Here is a 23,320-nt window from a genome sequence, read left to right as displayed (position 1 = left end):
ATTCAATGAAGAAAAACTGAAAGATTTCCCCTTAAGATCAAGAATAAGACATGAATCCCCATTTTCACTACTTCTATTCAGCATTGTCCTGGAAGTTCTAGCCAGAGCAATATTAGGCAAGAAAAAAAATAAGAAGCATCCAAACTGAACAGGAAAAAGTAAAATTATCTTTACTCACAGATAACAAGACCTTATAGATAAAAAATCCTAAAGAATAGACACACACACAAAACTATTAGAACGAATAAAAAATTTTGCAAGAGTTTCAGGATACAAGACCAACACACAAAAATCAGTTGTATTTCTATACACTAAAAATGAACATGAAAATGAAATTAAGAAAACAATTCCATTCACAAAAGCATAAAAAAAGAAAAAATACTTAGGAATAAATTCAACCAAGGAGGTGCAAGACTGTATACTAAAAACCACAAAACATAAGTGAAAGAAATTAAAGGAAACCTAAATTAAAAAGTATCCCATGTTCATAGATTGGAAAACTTAATATTGTTAAGATGTTAATATTTCCAAAACTGATCCTGTGTTTCAATGCAATCCCTATCAAAACCTCAGTTTCCCTTTATGTAGAAATTAACAAGCTGATTACAAAATTCATATGGAATCTCGAGGGACCCTGAATAACCAAGAAGGTCTGATGAAAAACAAAACTGAAAGCCTCACACTTCCCCAGTTCAAAACTTATTACAAAGCTACAGTAATCAAAATAGGGTGGTATGGGCATAAGAATGGACAAATGGAACAGAATTGGGAATTCAGAAATAAACCCATACATCTTTGATCAATTGAGTTTTGACAAGGATGCCAAGATCATCCAATGGGCCAAAGAACAGTTTCTTCAACAAATAGTGCGGTACAACTTATATCAACATGTAGAAGAATGAAGTTGGACCCCTACCTCATATCATATACAAAAATTCATTCAAAGTGCATCAACAACCTAAATGTAAACACTAAAACTGTAAAACTTTTAGAAGAAAACACAGGGGAAAGTTTCATTATTTTGGCTTTGGCAATGGATGCTTAGATATGACACCAAAAGCACAAGAAATAAAAGAAAAATAGATATACTAGGCTCCATCAAAATTAAAATTTTTGTGCATCAAAAGACACTATCAAGAAAATGAACAAACCTATACAATGGGAGAAAAAATTTGCAAATCATATATCTAATAAAATATCTGTATCTAAGAAATATCAAGAACTCTCACAACTCAATAGCAAAAAGACAAGCAACCCAATTTAAAAATGAGCAAAGACTTGAAATACATTTCTCCAAAAGAGGTACAAAATGGCCAACAAGCAAACAAAAAGGTGCTCAACATCATCAGTCGTAAGTAAAGTGCAAATCAAAACCATGAGATACTACTTTAATCCATTAGCATGGCCATAATCAGAAAAACAAAAAAATAGGTATTGGTGAGGATATGGATCTTGTACATTGATGGTGGGAAAGTAAAATGGTGCAGCCACTGTGGAAAGCAGTGTGGAAGTTCTTCAAAATTTAAACATAGAATTACGATATCACCCAGCAGTTCTACTGCTGGCTGTATACCTCAAAGAACTAAAAAGAGGGACTCAGACAAATACTTGTACGTGAATGCTCATAGCAGCATTATTCTCAATAGCCAAAAGGTGGAAGCAACCCAAATGTACATTGACAGATGAATGGATAAACAAAACATAGTATATACATATCATGGAACATTATTCAGCCATCGAAATGAATGAAGTATTGATACATGCCACAAACATAGATGAAACTCAAAAACATTATGATAAGTAAAGGAAGCCAGACACAAAAGATCACATATATTAGTATATCTCTATGAAATCTGAAGAATAGTTAAAACCATACAGGTAGAAAGCAGATTAGGAGTTGACAGGGGCTGAGAGAAGGTGGGAATGGAAAATGGATAGGGGGTCTCCTTTTGGGGTGACGAAATGTTTTGAAACTTCATAGAGGTGGTAGTTGCACAACATTGTGAATGTACTAAATGCCACTGAATTATGACTTTAAAATAGTTAATATTGTTATGTCAATTTTGCCTCAATGAAAATAAAGGAATAAGAAAAAATTCTGATGCCTCTTATGAGCAGTTATTAAAACTATTCTGGGTCTTGGCCAAAGAGGACACACACAGTAAAAAGGATTTAGAAATTACAAGAAGAAAATGATTATAGCTGCATTATAAAAAATAATCTTTTATTTCACTTGGGAAAGTACAAGAGCAAATACCTTGAGGGATAAACAACCACTAATCATATAAACATTGTTCTGTTTAGTTTTCTGTATAATTACTCTTAACAGAACTTTTGGTCGGACATACACATTTTTCTTGCTCAAATATTCCCACATCAGTAAGTCCTATCCTTATCAATCTATTTAAAATTCCAATGCCTACCCTGTTTACTACTTCCAATCCCACTATCATACTATACTTCTGCCCGTAGAAGGTTAACACCTACTAATGTGTTAATCTTACTAATCAGGTTCTTTTTTTTTTTTTTGTGGTACGCGGGCCTCCATGTTGTGGCCTCTCCCGTTGCGGAGCACAGGTTCCGGGCGCGCAGGCTCAGCGGCCATGGCTCACGGGCCCAGCTGCTCCGCGGCATGTGGGATCTTCCCAGACCAGGGCTCAAACCTGTGTCCCCTGCATTGGAAGGCATATTCTTAACCACTGTGCCACCAGAGAAGTCCTAGCTTCACTGCCGATGTTTATTTCTGTTTGCTAGAATATATGCTCCACGAAGGCAGGCATTTTTGTCTGTTTTATTCATTAATGAATCCTCAGTGTCTAGAACCATACTTAGCACTTGTGAGTACTAAATAAATATTTGTTGAGAGAATGAAGTAAATTAGCAGAGCAGAGAAAACTGAAAGCTAAGTGTCTGGGGAGGGAGGGAGGGAGAAGAGGGAAAAGACAGTAAGAATCATGTCACGTCTCAGGTAACAGAATCTGTAGGCGAGGGCATGTTTTAGGGATAAAAACAGGAGATTGGTCGAACATATTAATAACTGAGAGCCCAGAGACTCATAATACTCAAAATGTCCATGATATTCAAAATTACTTGACACATAAAGAACCCCATAGGAAAAGTCAATTAACAGATGCCAATGTCAACATGACACAGATGGTGAAATTGTCTGACAAAGACAAAACTGGCTATTAAAAAAAATACTTGTGAAATACATATAAGGGTAAAAACTCTTGAATCAAATGTAGAACTAGAAAGTCTCAGCAAAGAGATAGGAGATATGCAGAATAATTAAATGGAAATTTTGGAATTGAAAAATACATTTTAAATGAAAAAATTCACTGGGAAGGCTCAATAGCAGATGATAAAGGAAAGTCAGTGAATTTGAGGATAGTTCAATAGAAATTATACAATCTGAAAAATAAAATAAATTTGAGCCAAAAAAAAAAAAAAAAGGAAAGAAAAAGAAAGAGCCTCAGAGACCTGTAGAAAAATAACCAAAGGCCTATCATTGATGTTACTGGAGTCCCAGAAGGAAAGGAAAAATAATATGGTGCTAAAAATACATTAAAAGAAATAATGTCTGAAAACTTCCCAAGTTTGGCAAAAGACATAAACCTACAGATTTAAAAAGCCCAGTGAACTCAATAAAGGACAAGCCCAAAGAAATCCACACCCAGGATATCATAATCAAACTGATGAAAACTAAGACAGAAACAAAAGTTGAAACCAGCCAAAGAAAAACAACAATTTTAGGGAATCAATTGGAATGACTATAGATTACTCATCAGAAACAGCAGAGGACAGTTGGAAGTGACACAATATTTTTAAAGTCCTGGAAGAAAAGAACTGTCAACTAAGAATTCTATATTCAACAAAAATGTCCTTCAGGTATAAAGGTCAAATAAAGACACTTTAGATGAAGGAGAACAAGAGAAGAGGTTGCCAGCAGATATGCTATCAAAGAACTGCTTTTTCTGTTGCTCAGAGAGAAGGTATCAGAAGGAAATTTGGAGGATTAAGATAAAGAATGAGAAAGAGAAATGGTAACTATCTGGATAAACAGACTATTCTACCCTCTTGAATTTTTAAAAATATGTTTGACATCTGAAAGCAAAAAATAATATTGTCTGATAGAGTTTTCAATGCATGTAGTGTAATATATAAGTAACTATAACCTAAAGAGGGCAAAGATAAAGCCATTTATATGGTGATATGGTTTCTACATTTTACTTGAAGTGGTAAAATATTGATTCTCAGTAGATTGTACAAGGTTTAGTATGTACATGGTAATCCTTAGAGTATCTACAAAGACACAGAGTAAAACACACAACAGGTAAATTAAATAGAATACCAAAAGATGTTCAAATAAATCAGGAAAGAGAAAACAGGATAAAAAGCAGAGGGAACAAACAGAAAATAAATGGTCAAACTAGGGACTTCCCTGGTGGTGAAGTGGTCCACCTGCCAATGCAGGGGAAACAGGTTTGATCCCTGGCCTGGGAAGATCCCACATGCCGCGGAGCAACTAAGCCCATGCACCACAACTATTGAGCCCGTGCACCACAACTACTGAAACCTGTGCACCCTAGAGCTTGCGTGCCACAACTACTAAGCCCGCGTGGAAGAGCCTGTGCTCCACAACAGAGGAAGCCACCGCAATGAGAAGAAGCCCATGCACTGCAACAAAGAGTAGCCCTCACTCACCGCAACTAGAGAAAGCCTGTGTGCAGCAACGAAGACCCAACACAGCCTCGATAAATAAATTAATTAAATGGTCACCCTAAACTTAAATGTCAATTACATTAAGTGTAAATAGTATAAACATTAAAGAAGTTATCAGAATGGATTTGGAAAATCATGACCCAATTATTTGGTAACTACAAGAAACACACTTCAAATATAATTATATAGGTAGGTTAAAAGTTTTTTTAAAAGAGGAAAAAGATAGATATAACATGAAACCATTAATCAAAATAAAGCTGGAGTGGTTATATTATCAAAGTAGACTTCAGAGTAAAGAAAATTCACAGGAACAAAGAGCAACCCTTATATACTAATAAAAATGTAAGTTCTCCAAGAAGGCACAACAATTCTGAATGTGTATGCATCTAACAAGAGAGATTCAAAATACATGAAGCAAAAACTGACAGATCTGAAAGGAGAAATAGACAAACCTACAATTACATTTGGAAATCTCAGCATTCCTCTCTCAGTAAACAACAGTGAACAATCAGCAATGATACAGAAGTGTTAAACACCACCATCAACCTACTGAATCTAACTGACATTTAAAGACATTTATCCAACGACAGCAGAATATACATTCTTCTCAATTTTACATGAAACATTCGCCAAGACACACCATATCCTAGGTCATGAAAGAAATCTTATGAAATTTAAAAGAAATCAAGAATGTTCTCTGCCCATAACAAACAGAAATTAATAACAGAAAGATACCAAGAAAATCTTCAAACACCTGGAAACTGTCTAAAGCAACAATCTATGATTCAAAGAGGAAGATTCAAGGGAAATTAGAAAATATTTTGAACTGAACAAAAATAAATACAAAATTTCAAAAATTTGTGGAATACAGTTAAAGCAGTATTTACAGGGAAACTTAAATAGTAAATATTTATATTACAAAAGGAAAGTCTCAAACCAATAATCTAATGCTCTCCTAATTAAATCTTTGCAAACATCTTTATCTCCTTAAATTTTACAGGTGTATATATATATATATATATATATATATATATATATATATATATATATATATATATATAAAATTTGTTTTGGTATATATTGCTTAAATGCCCTCAGAAAGGTCTTTAAATTTTGATTCAAAACTTACCGTAGCTGAAAAACTTTCTCTAATTAGCTTTTTCTCACTGTTCCATCTGTGTAACTATTTGGCCTCATTAAATTACTGTTATATTTATTGGACCATATAAGCAATTACTGCTTTAATAAGACATTAAGCCTCTAGGCTATCTGCTTACAAAGCACATGTTATCTTAGAGGAAATCTAAGTGAGGGGATAATAAACCCATGGGCTATGAAATGGGTAGCAAAACTGGCATAAAAAGGTGAGTTATTAGGATTAATTTTAACACCCCATTTCCATGAATAGAGCATATTCTAATCATTTTTAGATTTTCCTATTGTTCTAGTTTGTGTGCCCCATAAAAGGCAGTGGCTGCAGGTACAGTTTGCATTGTCTGTATTATCTTTGGAATTAGTAAAAAAAAGTTCAAACTCTAAAAAATTGTGTCAAATAAGTTCAAACTCTGAAAAATTGTGTCAAATTATCCATATCTTAAAAATCCATATATGCCCTCTCTAGATTTCTATCATGCCTCATTTACAAAGCATGAAATTGAAGGCTAACTGATGTCCTGTGACAGAAAAGTGTAATAATAATTCAGAAACACTGCCTATTGTGTTTTATTCCACTTGTGAAATGAAATCACATACATTAAAATAAGAATAAAGTCTCAAACTGTGCATTTTCAGCATTTGACATCACTCACAAACAATTAGCTAGTACTAATTAGGTCCAATATTGTGAATGTTTCATTAATAAAAATTAATTAGCTCTGTTAGTTATGAAAGTCACAGGAAAACCCAGCCTCAGGCGCTCTGATAGTTACTGCTATTTGTTTTCAGGAATCACTTGCTGAGAATTGCTTCCCCTAGTTTTATTTCTATGCCTCAATTATACAACCTTAAAACATGGCAGCCCCTTGTATTATACATTTCCTGCAAATACTAAGCAAATATGCTAAAGCAGGAGCATATTTTACATAACCACATATGTCAGACTAAATTTGAGCCAAGAAAGAGAATGAATGTACTCACATCTGAATTATATTTGGCAAATACAGAGATATCATAAGCTCCTGGTTTAAATGCCAACATGCTATTTCCATGGCAACTGCATAAACATTTTCCTCATAACACAGCTATCTTCATTCTTTATATCCCATTATTTATTTTTTCACTCTCAGGGGAAAGCCTAATTTATTCCCTAGGAAAAATCAATCAATGGTTTCTTTATCAGTGGCATTTGAAGAGTAGGTGGCACAGTTCTTTTTATGGAAAAGCAATTTCCACCAACACTCTTCTTATATGACAGAAGACTAGAGGAGAATAAAAGTAGTACTTGCTTTAAGGAAAGTGTGTGTATAAGTTGCAATGAATAGTCCTTCAAAGAGAGATGAGAATGTGCATTAGAAACCCGCAAAAGGTTGGCCAAAGTGATCATGTGCAACTCCAACTTCTCTTTTGTATGTGAGTGCAGTATCATGGAAACTCCTTTATGGAAAACAAAAAGTGATCTTTCATTCCTACAGAGTTTTGGCAGTCTTTTAAAAAATTCCTCTGCTGCTTTCCTTGTGTGATAGAGATTATACATAGAATGGTCAGTAACTAGAGGCAAGAGAAAGACTACCTACTTAAAAGCAGATCAAATGACAGTTAAAAGGAAAGATAAGGGGAAACCACATCAGGTTCCTTCACTTTGTCTACTCTGAGCCTGAGGTAATTATCACAGATTCAAACAGCACCAGATGGAAGAGAACCCTTATTGCGTTTTAGCTATCAAATGAAACAATTTCTCAAAGTGCTCTAAGGGACAGTGGATCAACTAACATTCTTCAGTATATTCAGAGCTCAGTGGGCTAGCAAGGGAAGCCCATTCAGGATGAGTGTAGATATTAGCCAGTCCCTTCCTCTGAGCTTCCCTGGCACCACTATGATAGCACTTATCACTGTTTTGTTATTGTTTATATATGATTCCCTCAAGGGACCTTTATAATACCCCTCCAATCTAACACAGTGCTCTGTGAATGGTAGGGTGCTTAATAAGCTAGTGGATTAAATGCATGTTTAGCTATAATGTATACACATTTCCTACAATACACAATACTCCTCATTCAAAAGATTAAACTGTTTTACAATAATTCCCTCTACCATTTTGATGTTTCAATTCTCATGGCAGTTTTATTACTTCCTCTATTTTTACAAGGCAAATTTCTTACAATCTCCTCTCTTTCATTTATCTCCAAGGCCTATGTCCAGTTGTGAGACAAGGGCTTTTTGTTTCTTTTTGGTTTAGTTTCTAATGTTCCACCATTTGTTGGAAAGACTAATCTTTCTTCACTGGGCTGCTTCTGCACCTTAGTCAAAAATCAATTGATCATATATATAACATATCTAAACAAAGCATCCGCATCTGGTTTCCTTTTAAATATTCCCCATATGAAACTTACCTGTGCTTTAGCACTAGTTATACAATGGCCCATTATATACCATCAGAGAGTTCTAAAGCACCAGAATGTTTCATGTTTTCCTTCCTATGTATGTCAAACCAACAGAAGGAAACAAAAGCTGGGCCTGACTCCAAGAAGAATGAGTTTCTTAGGGATCAAGTGTTTCCTTTCATTTCTACAATTTGGTATTTTTAGATAAGCTTCCCTGTGACCATGTGCCAGAATTGTTAAACATCAAAATGTACAAGCCAGAATGATAATACTAATTTTTTTCCCTCCATTATTCTGTTGCTACCGCATGGGGACAATTACTTCAGAATTCAAATACCAGTGAGGTTAGGAATAACTGGCTCGTCTATTACAAGCATTTGTGTAGATTTCTAGTTTTTCACTGTTATAAGAATGTGGTGGGTGAATCTCCCTTCTAGTAACAGAAACAAGGGGACTCTTTGCATTTATTATGCTCCTCAATCGCCACATATGTTTAGTGGTTTTCCAGCTGATTGTTGTTAACTTAAAACATTTACTGCTAATTACAGTTGGCACAATAAATCAGAGGGTAAAAATGTGTTCTCAACACCCACAGTAATCCTCTCCTTCACAATAAAATTTCTATCTCTTCCCCCATCATCCCTCATGCCAGGACCAGGCCCTTGGTGAAAGGACTTCTAAGCTCTTTTCGAAGTCCAGATAAACATCCTCTTCCTGGGTCATCTTGTCATGGCATTTTCAGAGGCTAACTCTTCCCACACATCATGACTGACTTCTTAGTACCTAGCATTGTTGTCTTGCCAGCGATACATGTGTGAAGGGAGACTTTATGCCACATGGTATAGTCATTTCTTGGTCAGTCATTTCTTGGTCATTTGACTCTACTAGAGAGTATTCCTGCTACATCAATCTCAGTAGTAAAGAATTAAAAGAGCTAATGTGAGAGATGTAAGCTCACAGAAATGTTTTCCCAACAAAAGTCTTAAAAATACATTTGAAAACCTACAGAATGAAAGAATTACATTCTTTCAAAACAGTGCAGAATTAACAAGAAGACGGTGGCACTTTAGGTACCAAGAAGAAAATACAAGAGGACAAAGTCACAACACAACAGCAAATCTGCACTATTGACTAGAGTATGTTGCCTACTCATCTATGCTATGTTTTATTTTGAGCTCATATGAAAAAATATTTAAATAAATATCACACATCAATGAAAGATGCAGAATGTACATCTAGTATATCATCATTTATACTTCATATTGTTTATGAGTACTTACATAAGAATATATATTCACCAACCTCATAGAGCATTTTCTCTGGAGAAGGAGGCTAGGAATGAGATTGGAGAGAGATACAAAGAGGATTTCAATCATTCTTAAACTGCTTTGTTTCTTTTAGCAAAAATGACAAAATGTTAGCATTCAATTAATTCTTGGTGGTGAGATAATAGATGTTTGTTATATGATTCTGAATTTTTCTGAATTCATGGAATTTCATAATACAAAAATTTTAAGAGAAATAGAAATAATACCTAATTACATTTTATCCTGGAAGTAAAGCAGATTTATTATAAACACAGAAAATGTGAGGAAGAACCTTCTTTCTTGGAATAGAGTTATAGCTGACCAAAATACATTTTGAACTACATAAGTCTAAAAGAATACTTAAAGTGATACTGTAATTTCTAAGTAATACTGGGCAAGTAGATATGCCTCCAAGAGCTTCCATTTAATTTTATGTAAAGCAAGGATGTTGAAGTAAAATATCTTGGATAACCTCTTCAACTTTAAAAGTCTGTAACTCTTGTTCCTCTAGAGGATGTAAGTATATCTCTGCACATGTTATTCCTTTTGCCTAGAATAGGAATACTCTTTTCCTCTAGCTTGTTCCCTGGCAGTAAAATCCTATTTATCCAGTAACACTCAGTACATAGGATACCTTCGTGCTTTGGGAAGCCTTCCCTCACCCTTCCTAAGGAGGAAAAAGCACCATCACAGCTCTGTTCTCATACTCCCATTAAGCACTTGATACACTATCTTTCCATTTATCTGCTGCCTGTTCTGTTAGATGGTGAGCCACTGATGACGGGACCTGCACTCTACCCTTCTTTGTATCCCCTGAACCTTCCACAGTGTCATGTTTACAGCCAAGAGAGACATAATATACACAAACCACTTAAACCTATGTTAGCACAAAGTTAAAATTTTTTACCTATTGCAAATATTGTTTTCCCCAAGTAAATGATGAAGGAATGAATGAATGAGTCAGTATGTAAAATGGCATGAAGTTCACTCCATCATTCAGGTCAGTTGATCATGCCACTAGAAGGTAGGGGAGTAACCTAGACGATCACTTAATATTCTTTCCAAAAGAATCCACAGGATCATTTCAAATTTTATGCTCTTAATTTAGAAAGCAAGGATGACATAACTTTTCTTCTTCTCCTTTTGCTTTTCCTCATACTACACAGCTTTTTACAAAGAACATGAAACACTCTTCTTACTTAAGCAAAATATCAGAAACTTAAGATATACTAAACCTTGAACTGAAAAACTGTTACAAAGAAGTGAAACATTTTATCATATATATTTGGATAATATGCAATTGGCTGCAACAGTTCATTCAACCCTTGTTCTCAAATGGGGCTGGCTACAGTTCCTAAGGTGGAAGAGGGATAGTGTGATAACATGGACGGGAGAGAGAACTTGGTGGAGAATAGCCATTAATCCCTCCCAGGAACCCAAGGAAGCAGGAGGGTAGGTATCAGCACCCCTAGTTCTTCCTTGGATCAATCTCCCCAGATTTGGCTCCTGAAATAGCTGTTAACTGGGAGATTCTTGGAATCAATGGGAGTGTCCTAGGAGTCTGCCAACCAGCCACAAGACCTAGAAATGCCCTTGACAATATTTAAGCCAAAGCAGACAACTGCCACCAGATGTGATGGGGGGAATTTGGAGCTCAAAGCTGCACCCTCAGAACTTCTAACCAGGTACTAGTGTAGCCCTAGTCATTTCATTAATTCAGAAGTAACATGACCTCGCATTTTACAGGACTGAATATTTTGGACCATACTTATTAATTATAATAGGGTTATCTTTTTAAACTTTTTATTTGGAAATTGAAGATTCACAGGAAGTTGCAAAGATAGTACTGAGAAGCCTCATTTACCCTTAAACAAGTTTGCCCCAATAGTCACATTTTGTGTAAATACAATATAAAACCAGGAAATTGAAATGGGTACAATGTATGTGTATTCACTGTCACTTTATGACACATGTAGATTACTCTAGCTATCACCACAATCAAGATAGACTATCCCTTCACTGCAAAGATATCCCTTGGTGCTATCTCTTTACAGTCACACCCATCCACCTACCCCTCAACCTTCCCAAAGCCCTGGCAACAACTGTCTTGTTCTCCATCATCATAATTTTGTCATTTTGAGAATGTCATATAAATGGAGTAATACAGTATGTGACTTTTGGAGACTGGCTTTTTTCATTCAGCATAATGTTCTTGAGATCCATCCAAGCTGTGGTGTATATCAGTAGATCATTCCTTTTTATTACTGATATCATATTCCATGGTATGGATGTACCACAGTTTGTTTAACCATTCACCTATTGTAGAACACGTTGGTTGGTACAATCTGTGGCTAGTACAAATAAAGCTGGTATGAAAAACAATGCACATGTTTTTGTGTGGATATAAGTTTCCATTTTACTGGGTTTAATGCCCAAGAGTGGGATTGCTGCGTCATATGGTAAGTGTACATTTAGTTTTTAAAGAAACTATCAAATTATTTTCCAGTGTCTGTACCATTTTATATTCTACCAGCAATGTATGAAAGATATAGTTTCTCTGCATCCTCACCGGCATTTGGTATTGCTACTATTTTTTATTTTAGCTATTCTAACAAGTGTATAGTGATAACTCATCATAGCATTAATTTTCATTTCCCTAATAGCAAGTGATGTTGAACATCTTTTCAACATGCTTATCTGCCAATGCTATTAAGAATATATCCTCTTTGGTGAAATATTTCTTCATGTCTTTTGCCCATTTTTTAATTGATTGTTTTTTTGTTTTTTGGTTTTTTTTTTTTTGTGGTAGGCGGGCCTCTCACTGTTGTGGTCTCTCCTTTTGCGGAGCACAGGCTCTGGACGCGCAGGCTCAGCGGCCATGGCTCACGGGCCCAGCCGCTCCGCGGCATGTGGGATCTTCCCAGACCGGGGCACAAACCCGTGTCCCCTGCATCGGCAGGCGGATTCTCAACCACTGCACCACCAGGGAAGCCCCTTAATTGATTGTTTTAACTGTTGAGTTTTGAGAATACTTTAAGTATTCTACATATGACTGTTTTGTCTTCTCATCCTTTTAACTGGGTCTTCTACAGAGTAAAAGTTTTAAATTTTGATCAAGTTCAACTTACCCATTTTTCTTTCTTTTATAGATTGTGCTTTGCTGTCCTATCTAACTACTCTTCAATTTAGCCCCAGACCCTAAAGATTTTCTCCCACATAAAACTTCTAAAAAGTTTTACATTTAAATCTAAGATCCACTTTGAGTTAATTTTTGTATAAGGTGTGAGACTTAGGCTGAGGTTCTTTTCCGCCCCCTCCATGAATACTCAATTGTTCTGCACTATTTGATGAAAAGACAATCCATTCTCCATTGAATTGCCTTTACACTTTTGTTAATAAAAATAAATAAGCTGGCTATACTTGTGTGGGGTTATCTATTCTGTTATTGATTTATGTGTTTACCCTACTGCCAATACCAGTCTTGAGTACTGTGGCTATATAAGTTTTGCACTCAGGTGGAGTGGTTCCTTCCATTTTATTCTTCTTTTTCAAAATCGTTTTAGCTGTTCTAATTTCTTTGCCTTTCCATATAAATTTTAAAATCTTGCCAGGATTTTAGGAATTGAGTTAAGCCTATATATCAAATTAGGGAGAATTGGTATCTTTAATATGTTGAGTCTTGACGGTACGTTTTACCATCTTAAACTTTGATAATAGGTTAATGTACTTAGTTTTCTACCATTAGGATAAGAAGTATCTGTTTGAAAAGGATTTATATTTAAAAATATAAATTTAACAGAAAATTTATGCCACTACTATATTTAAAATAGATAACCAACAAGGACGTACTATATAGCCATAGCACAGGAAACTCTGATCAATATTCTGTAATAACCTAAATGGGAAAAGAATTTGAAAAAGGATAGATACGTGTATATGTGTAACTGAATCACTTTATTGTACTCCTGAAACTAACACAACATTGTTAATCAACTGTGCTCCAATATAAAATAAAAATTTTAAAAAAGACAAACTGGTTTCCAGATTCATTACTATTTTAGTTTTTAGTAACAGTATCAGTTACTGAGACTGAAAAACAAGGAAGAATTTGCTTGGGATAAAGAGAAAGGCATATAAGACTTTAAGGGAGGACAGCTGAGTAAAGAGGTCAGTTTTGCATTTTTTCCTCACCCATGTCTCCTATCTTTCTCTGTCTTCTGTATCTCAGATAAAATGCGGGTCGTCTAATGATATCATCTTCAAGTAATTTAACCTTTACTTAGTAGATTGAGTTGTCTTTTCCATTAAATAATAACTAACACTTTAAGAACATAATAAAAACAATGATAAATTATTGACAAAATAAAACTGATGTTGCAAAAGAAAAATACTATGTATCTAAAGGGAAAATAATTTTACAAAGCTTAAATGAGAATGCTGCTAATAAGACCTCTCCCTTAAAAAATAAAAAAGACCTCTCCTTATCTGCCACTAGGTAAATAAAAACTTCACAAGTTGAAGTTTTGAAGTATTAAATGTTTGTAAACTAGAATAAACTCCTGGTTAAGAGCTCAGGTCACGGAGTCAGATAGACCTGGCTCTACCTTGAACTAGCAACTTGATGTAGGGCAATTTACATAACTTCTTTGAGAATGTGTTTCCTCGTATGTAAGATGGAAATATTTAATAATAGGACCTATGTCAAAAAGAGTGGTGAAGCTTCAGATAATGCATATTAAGCACTAATCCGAATGCCTGGCATATGGTAATCACTCAATACACATTAATTACTATTATTTTTAATTCCTTTTTGTCTGGGCAAATTACACCTAGGCTTCCCTCTATAAGGACAGTTGTCCTAAATGGAGCCTATCAAGCTTTATGAATTTTAAGATTACTGATACATTGTTTAGAGTGGTCTTACTGTCTGCAAGTATATACTTCCCTTACTCCCAAGAACAATAATTTTAAGCTAATGAACTGAACTTAGATAAAACTGGGTGTTTGGCTCAACTTTAACATAGCTAGAACACCATCTTTTAAATTTCAGCCTCTTCAAAGTGGCCATGATAGTTTGCACAGTTAGAAATGTGAATTTCTAATTGTACAAATTAGAAATACTGTCAGTTGCACAATCAGAAGTCTGATTCCATTCCTTCATCAAAAACCACAGTAGATTTGGGATTTTGAAGGCATCCAGCTTAGATGGGGCCAGAAAAATTAAATAATATGTAATTCAGGTGGTCTCATGTAGGTGAATTACATGACCTCTGAACTGGACTTGATGGGAGAATCAAGGCAATTCTTTTGTTTTATTTTGTAGAGAGGTCAAGTTCTAATTTAATCTGTTCCTTGTTAATATTATGATCCTAAAAACAAATTTGGCAGTTAAAAGTGGAAATTAATGATTAAAAAAATCCACTGCCTGTGGATTTCAAAGATCTTATCCATGGTTACCAAAAATCACTGAGAGATGAATTTAAATGGAATTAAGAGTTTGATAAGGAGTGGTAAAAGTATCATGATAAAAATTTTGATAATGTTGTTTGTTTTTGGTTCATTAATGAACCTGTGGTTATATGAGATTATAGAATCAAATATAATCAAATGGGTAAAGAAAACTTAGATCATTAATGGAGAAGACAGGGACGTTTGGTGACTTTCTTTTTTTCTTGCCATACCACGTGGCTTGTGGGATCTCAGTTCTCTGATCAGGGAGGGCCCAGCGCAGTGAAAGCACAGAGTCCTAACCACTGAACTGCCAGGGAATTCCCCAGGGACTTTCTGCGTATTATCTTGCTTGTATGAGTGAACATTCAGCACTTAAATTTCTGCTGTGTTTCAAAAGTTACTTTCTTCAACTTTAATTTTTTAATGGTTCAGGACTAGAAAGAATTTGCTGGACATTTTTAAAAGGCCACATGCTGGTACATGGTTGGTAGTGACAAGAACATGGAAAGTTCTAATTATGCCATAAGTAGAAGTTTAACCAATAATTGGACAATTTTTTTAAAAAAATCAATGTTAAGGTATTTTCTATCCAGGTTAATGTTAACACAGGGAAGAGTGATTAGAACATTCATTCCGTACATACTACTTATCCTGGGTTACACTTGTCAATTTAAATCATTTTCTTGAAATAATAGGTCCTGCATTCCTTAGAATCATTAGGACTAGTAATTGATACTGTATTTGACTGATTTTTCACATGCCCTGATTTCACAGCAAGGACCTAGTTGTACTCAATTACACCCACTCACTACCAAGACACACTGACTCAAGCAAACAAATGATTATACCTCAAAATCAAATTAACAGACTTCCAATGAATAAAAGTTCTAATTCTTCACTAGGATGTGATTAAAAAATTGTAAACATTTGAGTCTTTACAAAACATGTATTGAAACAATTCTGGCCTAAGATCAAGGAGATTTAAGAAGACTGAAAGAATCTTTAAGTCTTTCTATAACTGCTTTCCACTCTACTTAAAATATAACAGTCACTGCAATTTCATAATAAAATAATTTTATAATCTTTTCAAATTTCTCTCTCCTTTTCTACTTTGGATCCTTGTGACTTTTTTTTTTTTTAATGACATAAAGACTTAAAACCTTGTATCTTTTATAAATCTAAATTCCTAAGAAACAATGGCAGAGGATAAAATAAAGATTAAATTAAAATAAGATGTCAGATATGAAAGGAAAAAGATCAAGAGACCAGATGTCACATAAGGAAACTAAAACATAATATGAAATAAGGTTCAGAAAACAAAACTAAAAACCATTTGCATGTGTGATAGGATACCACCATTTACATTGTCTGGGTTATTTCTATGAAAGGAAAAAAATATCTGGTAAAGGACGGACCTATAAGTATACTAGTACTATGCCATATTCTTACTCAAATAAGCTTACCTGTTTCTATGTTAAGAAGTTCATGACCTGGGAAAAAAGCAACATTTCTTTTGGCTAATATCAGGGTTAAGCATTAAGAGGCAAAATAAAATCCTGACTATGCTAAATAAGTTATAAAATTATCAGCTTTATCTACACTTTGGTATTTGTAAGGTAAATATTTAAACTTAAAAATAAACCCTTTCAAGTCATCTAAAGTTCTTGGTGGAAATGTAACATGATATGAGAAATCTGGTTACCATTTAAATTTGAAGTACTTCATCCATTTTGGTGACAAAGGCGGTTTTAGCAGCTATCATTACATTCATTTAAATTTCAAAGTGCTTTGGGTCCTTCCAAGATGAATGTCCTTTCTTCCTTGCCTCTCATTCCTTAACTTATTTTCTGAAGATAGCAATGTTTACTGCAAGAGAACAACAAAAAATAGAGCTAAACTGGAGAAGTAAACTAGTTTTAAATATATTGGACATTTTCTTTCCTTTAGGATATTCTTAATTTCACACTCACTCAACCGTTAAAATTGGACTTATTCATTTAAGAAGTCACTTCCTTACTTAGGAAAAGACATGGATAGAATCTTACACACTCAAGAACTATCCATGCCGTACCTAAGAACCAAGTAACTTATAGGAATCAAACTAGCTAGCACTGATACACTTGAGGCTTTCTAAGACTTCGTCCTATTGTCCTTGTATATTTCTCTTTTTTTTGGCTAGAAATATAAAAATAAGAAACATTAAACTCTATTTCACCTTTATAAAAATCCAATTCTAACAGTCACAATTTCCAACTTTGATAATGCCTCTGTTAAATATGAAAGTAGACATCTCCAATTGCAAAAGTTTCTCTAGCCACTTTGCAGTTTTACTTTAGGCTTAAGCATAAAATATATTTATAATTTGGTATACAAAACATCAATTTGCAGAGACATGGATGGATCTAGAGACTGTCATACAGAGTGAAGTAAGTCAGAAAGAGAAAAACAAATATCGAATATTAACACATATATGTGGAATCTAGAAAAATGGTAAAGATGAACCTATTTTCAAAGCAGAAATCAAGACATAGATGTGGAGAACAAACATACAGACACCAAGGGAGGAAGGGGGGGTGGGATGTTGGGAGACTGGGATTGACATATATACACTACTATATATAAAATAGATAACCAATGAGAACCTACTATATAGCACAGGGAACTCTACTTAATGCTCTGTGGTGACCTAAATGGAAAGGAAATCCAAAAAGGAGAGGATATATGTATAGGTATAGCTGATTCACTCTGCTGTACAGCAGAAACTAACACAACTTAGTAAAGCAACTATACTCCAATAAAAAAAAGTTTAAATTAATAAATTCCTATTTCTCACTCTTGAGCACCAATTACATGCATGTTTAAACAATTTGTTTTCTCTATAACACCAAATACAAGGAAAATAATTGGAAAAGTTAAGAAGAAAGAAAAAGATAATGTGATCACTTTTTTTTTAAACTTTTTAATATGGGAATTTTCAAATACATACACAAAAGTAAAGAGAATGATGAACCCACATACCCATCACCCAACTTTAACAGTTATCAACATTCTGCCATTCATCTTCATCTGTCCCTCACCTCAATTCTTTGTCTCTCCTGGAATTATTATTATTTTTTTGGTTAGTTTCTGCTTTATAACAAAGTGAATCAGCTATACATATACATATATCCCCATAACTCCTCCCTCTTGCACCTCCCTCCCACCCTCCCTACCCCACCTCTCTAGGTGGTCACAAAGCACCAAGCTGATCTCCCTGTGCTATGCCGGTTGCTTCCCACTAGCTACCTATTTTACATTTGGTAGTGTATATATGTCCATGTTACTCTCTCACTTTGTCCCAGCTTACCCTTCCCCGTCCCCGTATCCTCAAGTCCATTCTTGACATCTGTGTCTTTATTCCTGTCCTGCCCCGAAATTCTTCAGAACCACTGTTTCTTTTTTTAGATTCCATATATATGTGATAGCATACAGTATTTGTTTTTCTCTTTCTGACTTACTTCACTCTGTATCACAGACTCTAGGCCTATCCACCTCACTACAAATAACAATTTTGTTTCTTTTTATGGCTGAGTAATATTCCATTTATATATGTGCCACATCTTCTTTATCCATTCATCTGTCGATGGACATTTAGGTTTGCTTCCATGTCCTGGCTACTGTAAATAGCCAGAGCTGCAATGAACATTGTGGTACATGACTCTTCAAATTAAGGTCTTCAATGTGATCACTTTTAAATGATTCCTGACTGTGCTTACATACTGTAGAACTGAACCTCTCAATAAATTTTAAGACAACAAAAAAGCATTTTAAAAAGGACGTTTTTGTTTGTGCAACATCAAACAATATCTAACTCTGACACAGCTGGGTTATTCACGATGAAAACAATACCCAATGTTCTTACAGTGCTTAAATCCATCACTTCACGTGGTACATAACAATGATGAGCAGCATGTAGGAGAAATATTACCAAGAAAAAATATATATATATCACCAATCTATAGATGAAATGATGATGCCCAGTATCACATAAAGCGTGGCAAAATTATCTTCTTTCCATTTTAAGTCTTTAAGGAAGAAAAATGCAATTAATGCCTATTTCATTTTGAAATATGAATATGAAAAGAAATTGAACTTATGGATATACAAATACTGATAACCTAGAAAAGTACTTAGTGATAGAGAAGTGAAGTGATTTCCCATGGGTAAGTGTTGGTTAGTGGAAAAACTGAAATGAGAACCTACATCTCCTTACTCTTTCCTAATGCAGTGATTGATTATCCTCTCATAATCCACCCTGCATTCCTTTCCTCTCAGTCCCCAAAACAGTCTTTTCTTGAATGCTTTATTCTGATGTGTTTGGTAGAACTCAAACTCCAAATCTGAAATATTACCTCAGCAACTTCCCATGTCAGCTATTACTTTCCACTAGGCTCTAAGGAGTCTCCTCTACACATGTGAACTTAGTGATCAAAGATTTGAAAGGAAAGACATATGCAGATTTTGAGGCTGCCTACTCTGTGCCTCCCTCCTTCCTAGGGGTGTTCACCAATGAATTCCAGAACAACTGGCATGACTTGAACAGGGTTGTAGGTTAGAGGGTAGTCACCTATCAACATTGAATTCCTGATTGTGATTATTTTATCCTGATTACGTAGCAGAATGTCTTTGTAGGAAATGTACTCTAAAGAATTCAGAGGTGATGCAGTATAATGTCAGCAACTTACACTCAAGTGATTTAGGAAAAATTATCTGTACTATTCTTATAATTTGTATGTAAGTTTGAAATTATTATAATATAAAAAGAAAAAAAATTAAATATAATCAGTACATCTGTCACATTTCCAAAATGTCTTCTGTGGAAGTCTAATACAGCCAAATGCTTAAAGAAAAAGTAGTTCTACAGTGAAATAAATTTGGGTAAAGTTACTCACTGTATTCTTTCTTGGTGACTTACAATACATGTGAGCCTATCAAATATTCCTACAGATCATGCATTAGACATACTTTTAATTATCCATCCTTCCAGCCACATATAAATTACATACTTAAGGCCTACTATATGAAAGGAAATGTTCTGAGTGGTACAGATAAGACAGATAATAGGGAAGGCAAGATCTCTCACCTCAGAGAGCTTATATTTTAATACAGAAAGAGACAAATAAATAAATAAACTAATTTCAGATGGTGATAAGTGTTTTGAAGAAAATAAAACTGGGTGTTAGAGACTAGGAAGGTGGAGGTGTTATTTTAGACAGTGTATCAAGGAAGACCCTCTGAAGAGATGATGTTCAAGTTGAAATGAGCCAGAAATGGAAAAGTTTAGGGGAAGCATCTTCCAGACATAGGGCATACACGTCATTAAGATAGGAATAAGCTTTTAATACTCATGGGGAAAAGTTTCTAAATTATCAAAATAATGAAATTTGTGAAAAAAATCTCTTAAGTACCATACCCCTCAAAACATATGTGAAAATTGGCCACATTTTAAACTATTCATTAACTCCTATGTAATGACAACAATAAAATAACAATTCTTAAAAATTCTTAACTTTTTTTAAACTAACTATGCAAATTCTCTTTGGATGATGATTTTCTATTACTTCATAGCTTCTTTCAGAACCAATCCTTATTTTTATTTTATATTTGAAAACAAAGGTTATTCTCTCTCTGCATGTAAAAAGAAACAAATTGCCTGGTTTGTTTTTTGTTTTTTGTTTTGTTTTTTCCTGGATGGTGTACTAGTGTGTTGGGAAAACATCATGAAGACATGTAGGCAGAAAAAGTATCCCCTGAATGAATGATTATATGCAGCTATGTTACTACCCACTCACTGAGGCAACAGCAGCATATACCAAAATTCAAGCCCTCTCTTCTAGAACTTCCACAGCACTGGACTTTGCGTATTGCCAAAGAACAACTTCAATTATATACCTTAAGGAAGGAAAATACATTTATGATTATAGAATACAAACTACATAATCATTCAAGTGTGGCTCGAGTTAACTGTGTGAACATAACACCAAACAAAATCACAGACTGTATACATAGACACTGCTGTACATATTAGACAAATTCTGAGCATTCTAAGAGGGGCCTGACTAGTATGCTAAGCTACAACAGGTAGAAAAAAGAGAATATGCTTTGAAATGTGTTTTGTGTTCTAACTGGCTAACAGTGTTATGTGGAAGACAATACAGAAGCAAAGATGATGAAGAGAAGAGGCTGTATTCTCAAAATTGTGAACTAAGAAGAAAAATCCCTAGATCCTGTAAGTGGGGACAGCATGAAGTTAAAAATGATATAAAGCTGGTGGGGGAGGGACACTTTGTTTATGAGTACCAGGGCAACTTCATCACAAAATAAATAAATTTAGGATACATATATGCTAATTTTTAACCATTAATAAGATAGGCATATTGAAACAAAATAGAAAGGAAGGAATTTAACCTTGCATAATTAAAAAGAGAAAAGGTGCCAGTTTGAGAGTAAGATAAACTGGACATTAGCCCCAATTCCCCATTAACTGAGGAACCTCTGATATAACCTTTGACATTTAAAAATATATCCAAGCCCTATAGGCTCAGTACTGTGTGATCTTACTTACTTTGCTATTTAATTTAAAAGTAGAGAACTATTTATTTAGTTCCCTAAGTAAAAGCATTACTTAGAATGAAAACACAACAGTCCAACAGGAATCCTACCGCTTACTTGGGAGCTTTTTATTCACATAGAGCAGGGACTGTCAAACTGTGACCCAGGGGCCAAGTCTGACCAGCCACCTGTTTATGTATGACCTGCAAGGTAAGAATGTAGTTTTTACATTTTTAAATAGCAGGAAAAAAAGATCAAAAGAAGAAAAATATTTTGAGGCATAAAAATTATATGAAATTCAAATTTCATTTTTATAGATAAAGTTTTATCAGAACACAGCTAGCATATTTTAAAATCTATCATCTAAGGCTGCTTTTGTACTACGAAGGATTAGCTGAGTGGGTGCAACAAAGACTGTATGGCCCACAAAGTCTAAAATATATACTATCTGGCCCTTTCCAGATAACATTTGCCGGTTCCTGATATAAAGTACAAATACTCACATGGTTATACTGTAAAATGATAGGACTTATATTTTAACACTAGATCAAATGGTTCATTTTAGTCCTTATCTCCAAGTATTTCATTCCAAGTCTTTCATGTTTCTAATGAAATATTAAATAATAATTTTATATTTAAAATGATTATTCCATAATATTGAATTTTTGTATACTTGAAAATCCATTTTCCTGATTTGTGAGATTTCTTAGGTATGATAAATCATTTTCTTTGGGTCAGCTTCTGATTTAAAGTTTGTAATGGGCTCCCTGAATTGAAAAATAACTAATAGTTCCTACAGTAGATACAAGATCATTTATAACAATACTGAGGAAAAAGTGAATAAATGGTTAAAAGTTATGTAAAAAATAATAACTGCTTGAGAGCTTCAGAATTTTGTAAAGGTGTTAGCATTAAAACTCATTCTAGAATAATTCAACTTCTGCTTCTGAGGGCATGAGAGGGTAAGAAGTCCAGAGTAATCCTCTCACTGCAAACAACTAGAACACCATATAAAATATAGGAGAGGACTATTTTCAGACACTGGCAGTGCACGACTGTGATTCCTGAGAAAAGGGAAACAAATACGGTGAGCCCTACCATCACCCAAGGCTCTCAGCTAGGAAGCAATTTACTACTCCAGTACAAGAGGAAGAACCCAAACAGAGTCTGGCAATCTTGGTGACATAAGGAGATGGAGAAAAAAGTACAAGGAGGCCAAGGTAGCTAGAATTTATGGGGTAGAGTTCCAGAGAGCAGTAAAGTGTTCCAGTAATTTAAATGAGGGTTCCCTTGAGTATTTAGCTAAATAAAAACCTGTACATGAGAAGGGTAAATTTCTTGAGACCAGCCAAGAAGAAATTCTAAGGAAAAAAGTTACCAGGGAGTTCTAAGACAAAGGATTCACAGAGCTGACATGGGGCCAATATTTCAACAAGTTCCCTCCAGCAAGAGGGGAAAAACCTCACTGAATATACAAGGCTATCTGTAATGACCCCAGAAGGGCCACGTGCAGAAGCAGGGGAAAAGTAGCCCTAAAATAAAAGTTCCTCTAGACCCTCCTGAAAGGTGCTTGGAAGCCTAGAAAGCCTAGAAAGGATCAAACTAACATGCAATTTAAAATGCCTATTAGGAAAAAGTCCAATGCACTTTAAAGAAATACCACAAAATCAAGAACTCAACACATAAAATTCACAAATACCTGACATTTAA

At 34.6% G+C, this 23,320-nt stretch overlaps 1 protein-coding gene across 17 annotated transcripts in view; it reads right to left on the bottom strand.

Annotated features, from left to right (window-relative positions):
* Positions 1-23,320, bottom strand: part of PEAK1 (pseudopodium enriched atypical kinase 1) — a 308,208-nt gene that overhangs the window by 131,739 nt on the left and 153,149 nt on the right. For 10 of the 17 annotated variants that reach the window (XM_067029393.1, XM_059058914.2, XM_059058920.2 and 7 more), the window contains one exon: positions 16,722-16,885. The exons of 3 other annotated variants lie outside the window; for them this stretch is intronic. The gene's annotated coding sequence lies outside the window, so the exon portion shown is untranslated. Of the gene's footprint in view, positions 1-9,541; positions 9,594-16,721; positions 16,886-23,320 lie in introns of all 17 variants that reach the window. 4 more of the 17 variants (XM_067029391.1, XM_067029398.1, XM_067029392.1 and 1 more) reach the window with 3 other exon arrangements.

This window comes from Kogia breviceps, chromosome 3 (assembly GCF_026419965.1).
Source record: "Kogia breviceps isolate mKogBre1 chromosome 3, mKogBre1 haplotype 1, whole genome shotgun sequence".
NCBI classification, from domain to species: domain Eukaryota; kingdom Metazoa; phylum Chordata; class Mammalia; order Artiodactyla; family Physeteridae; genus Kogia; species Kogia breviceps.
This window is presented reverse-complemented; position numbering and strand designations above follow the sequence as displayed.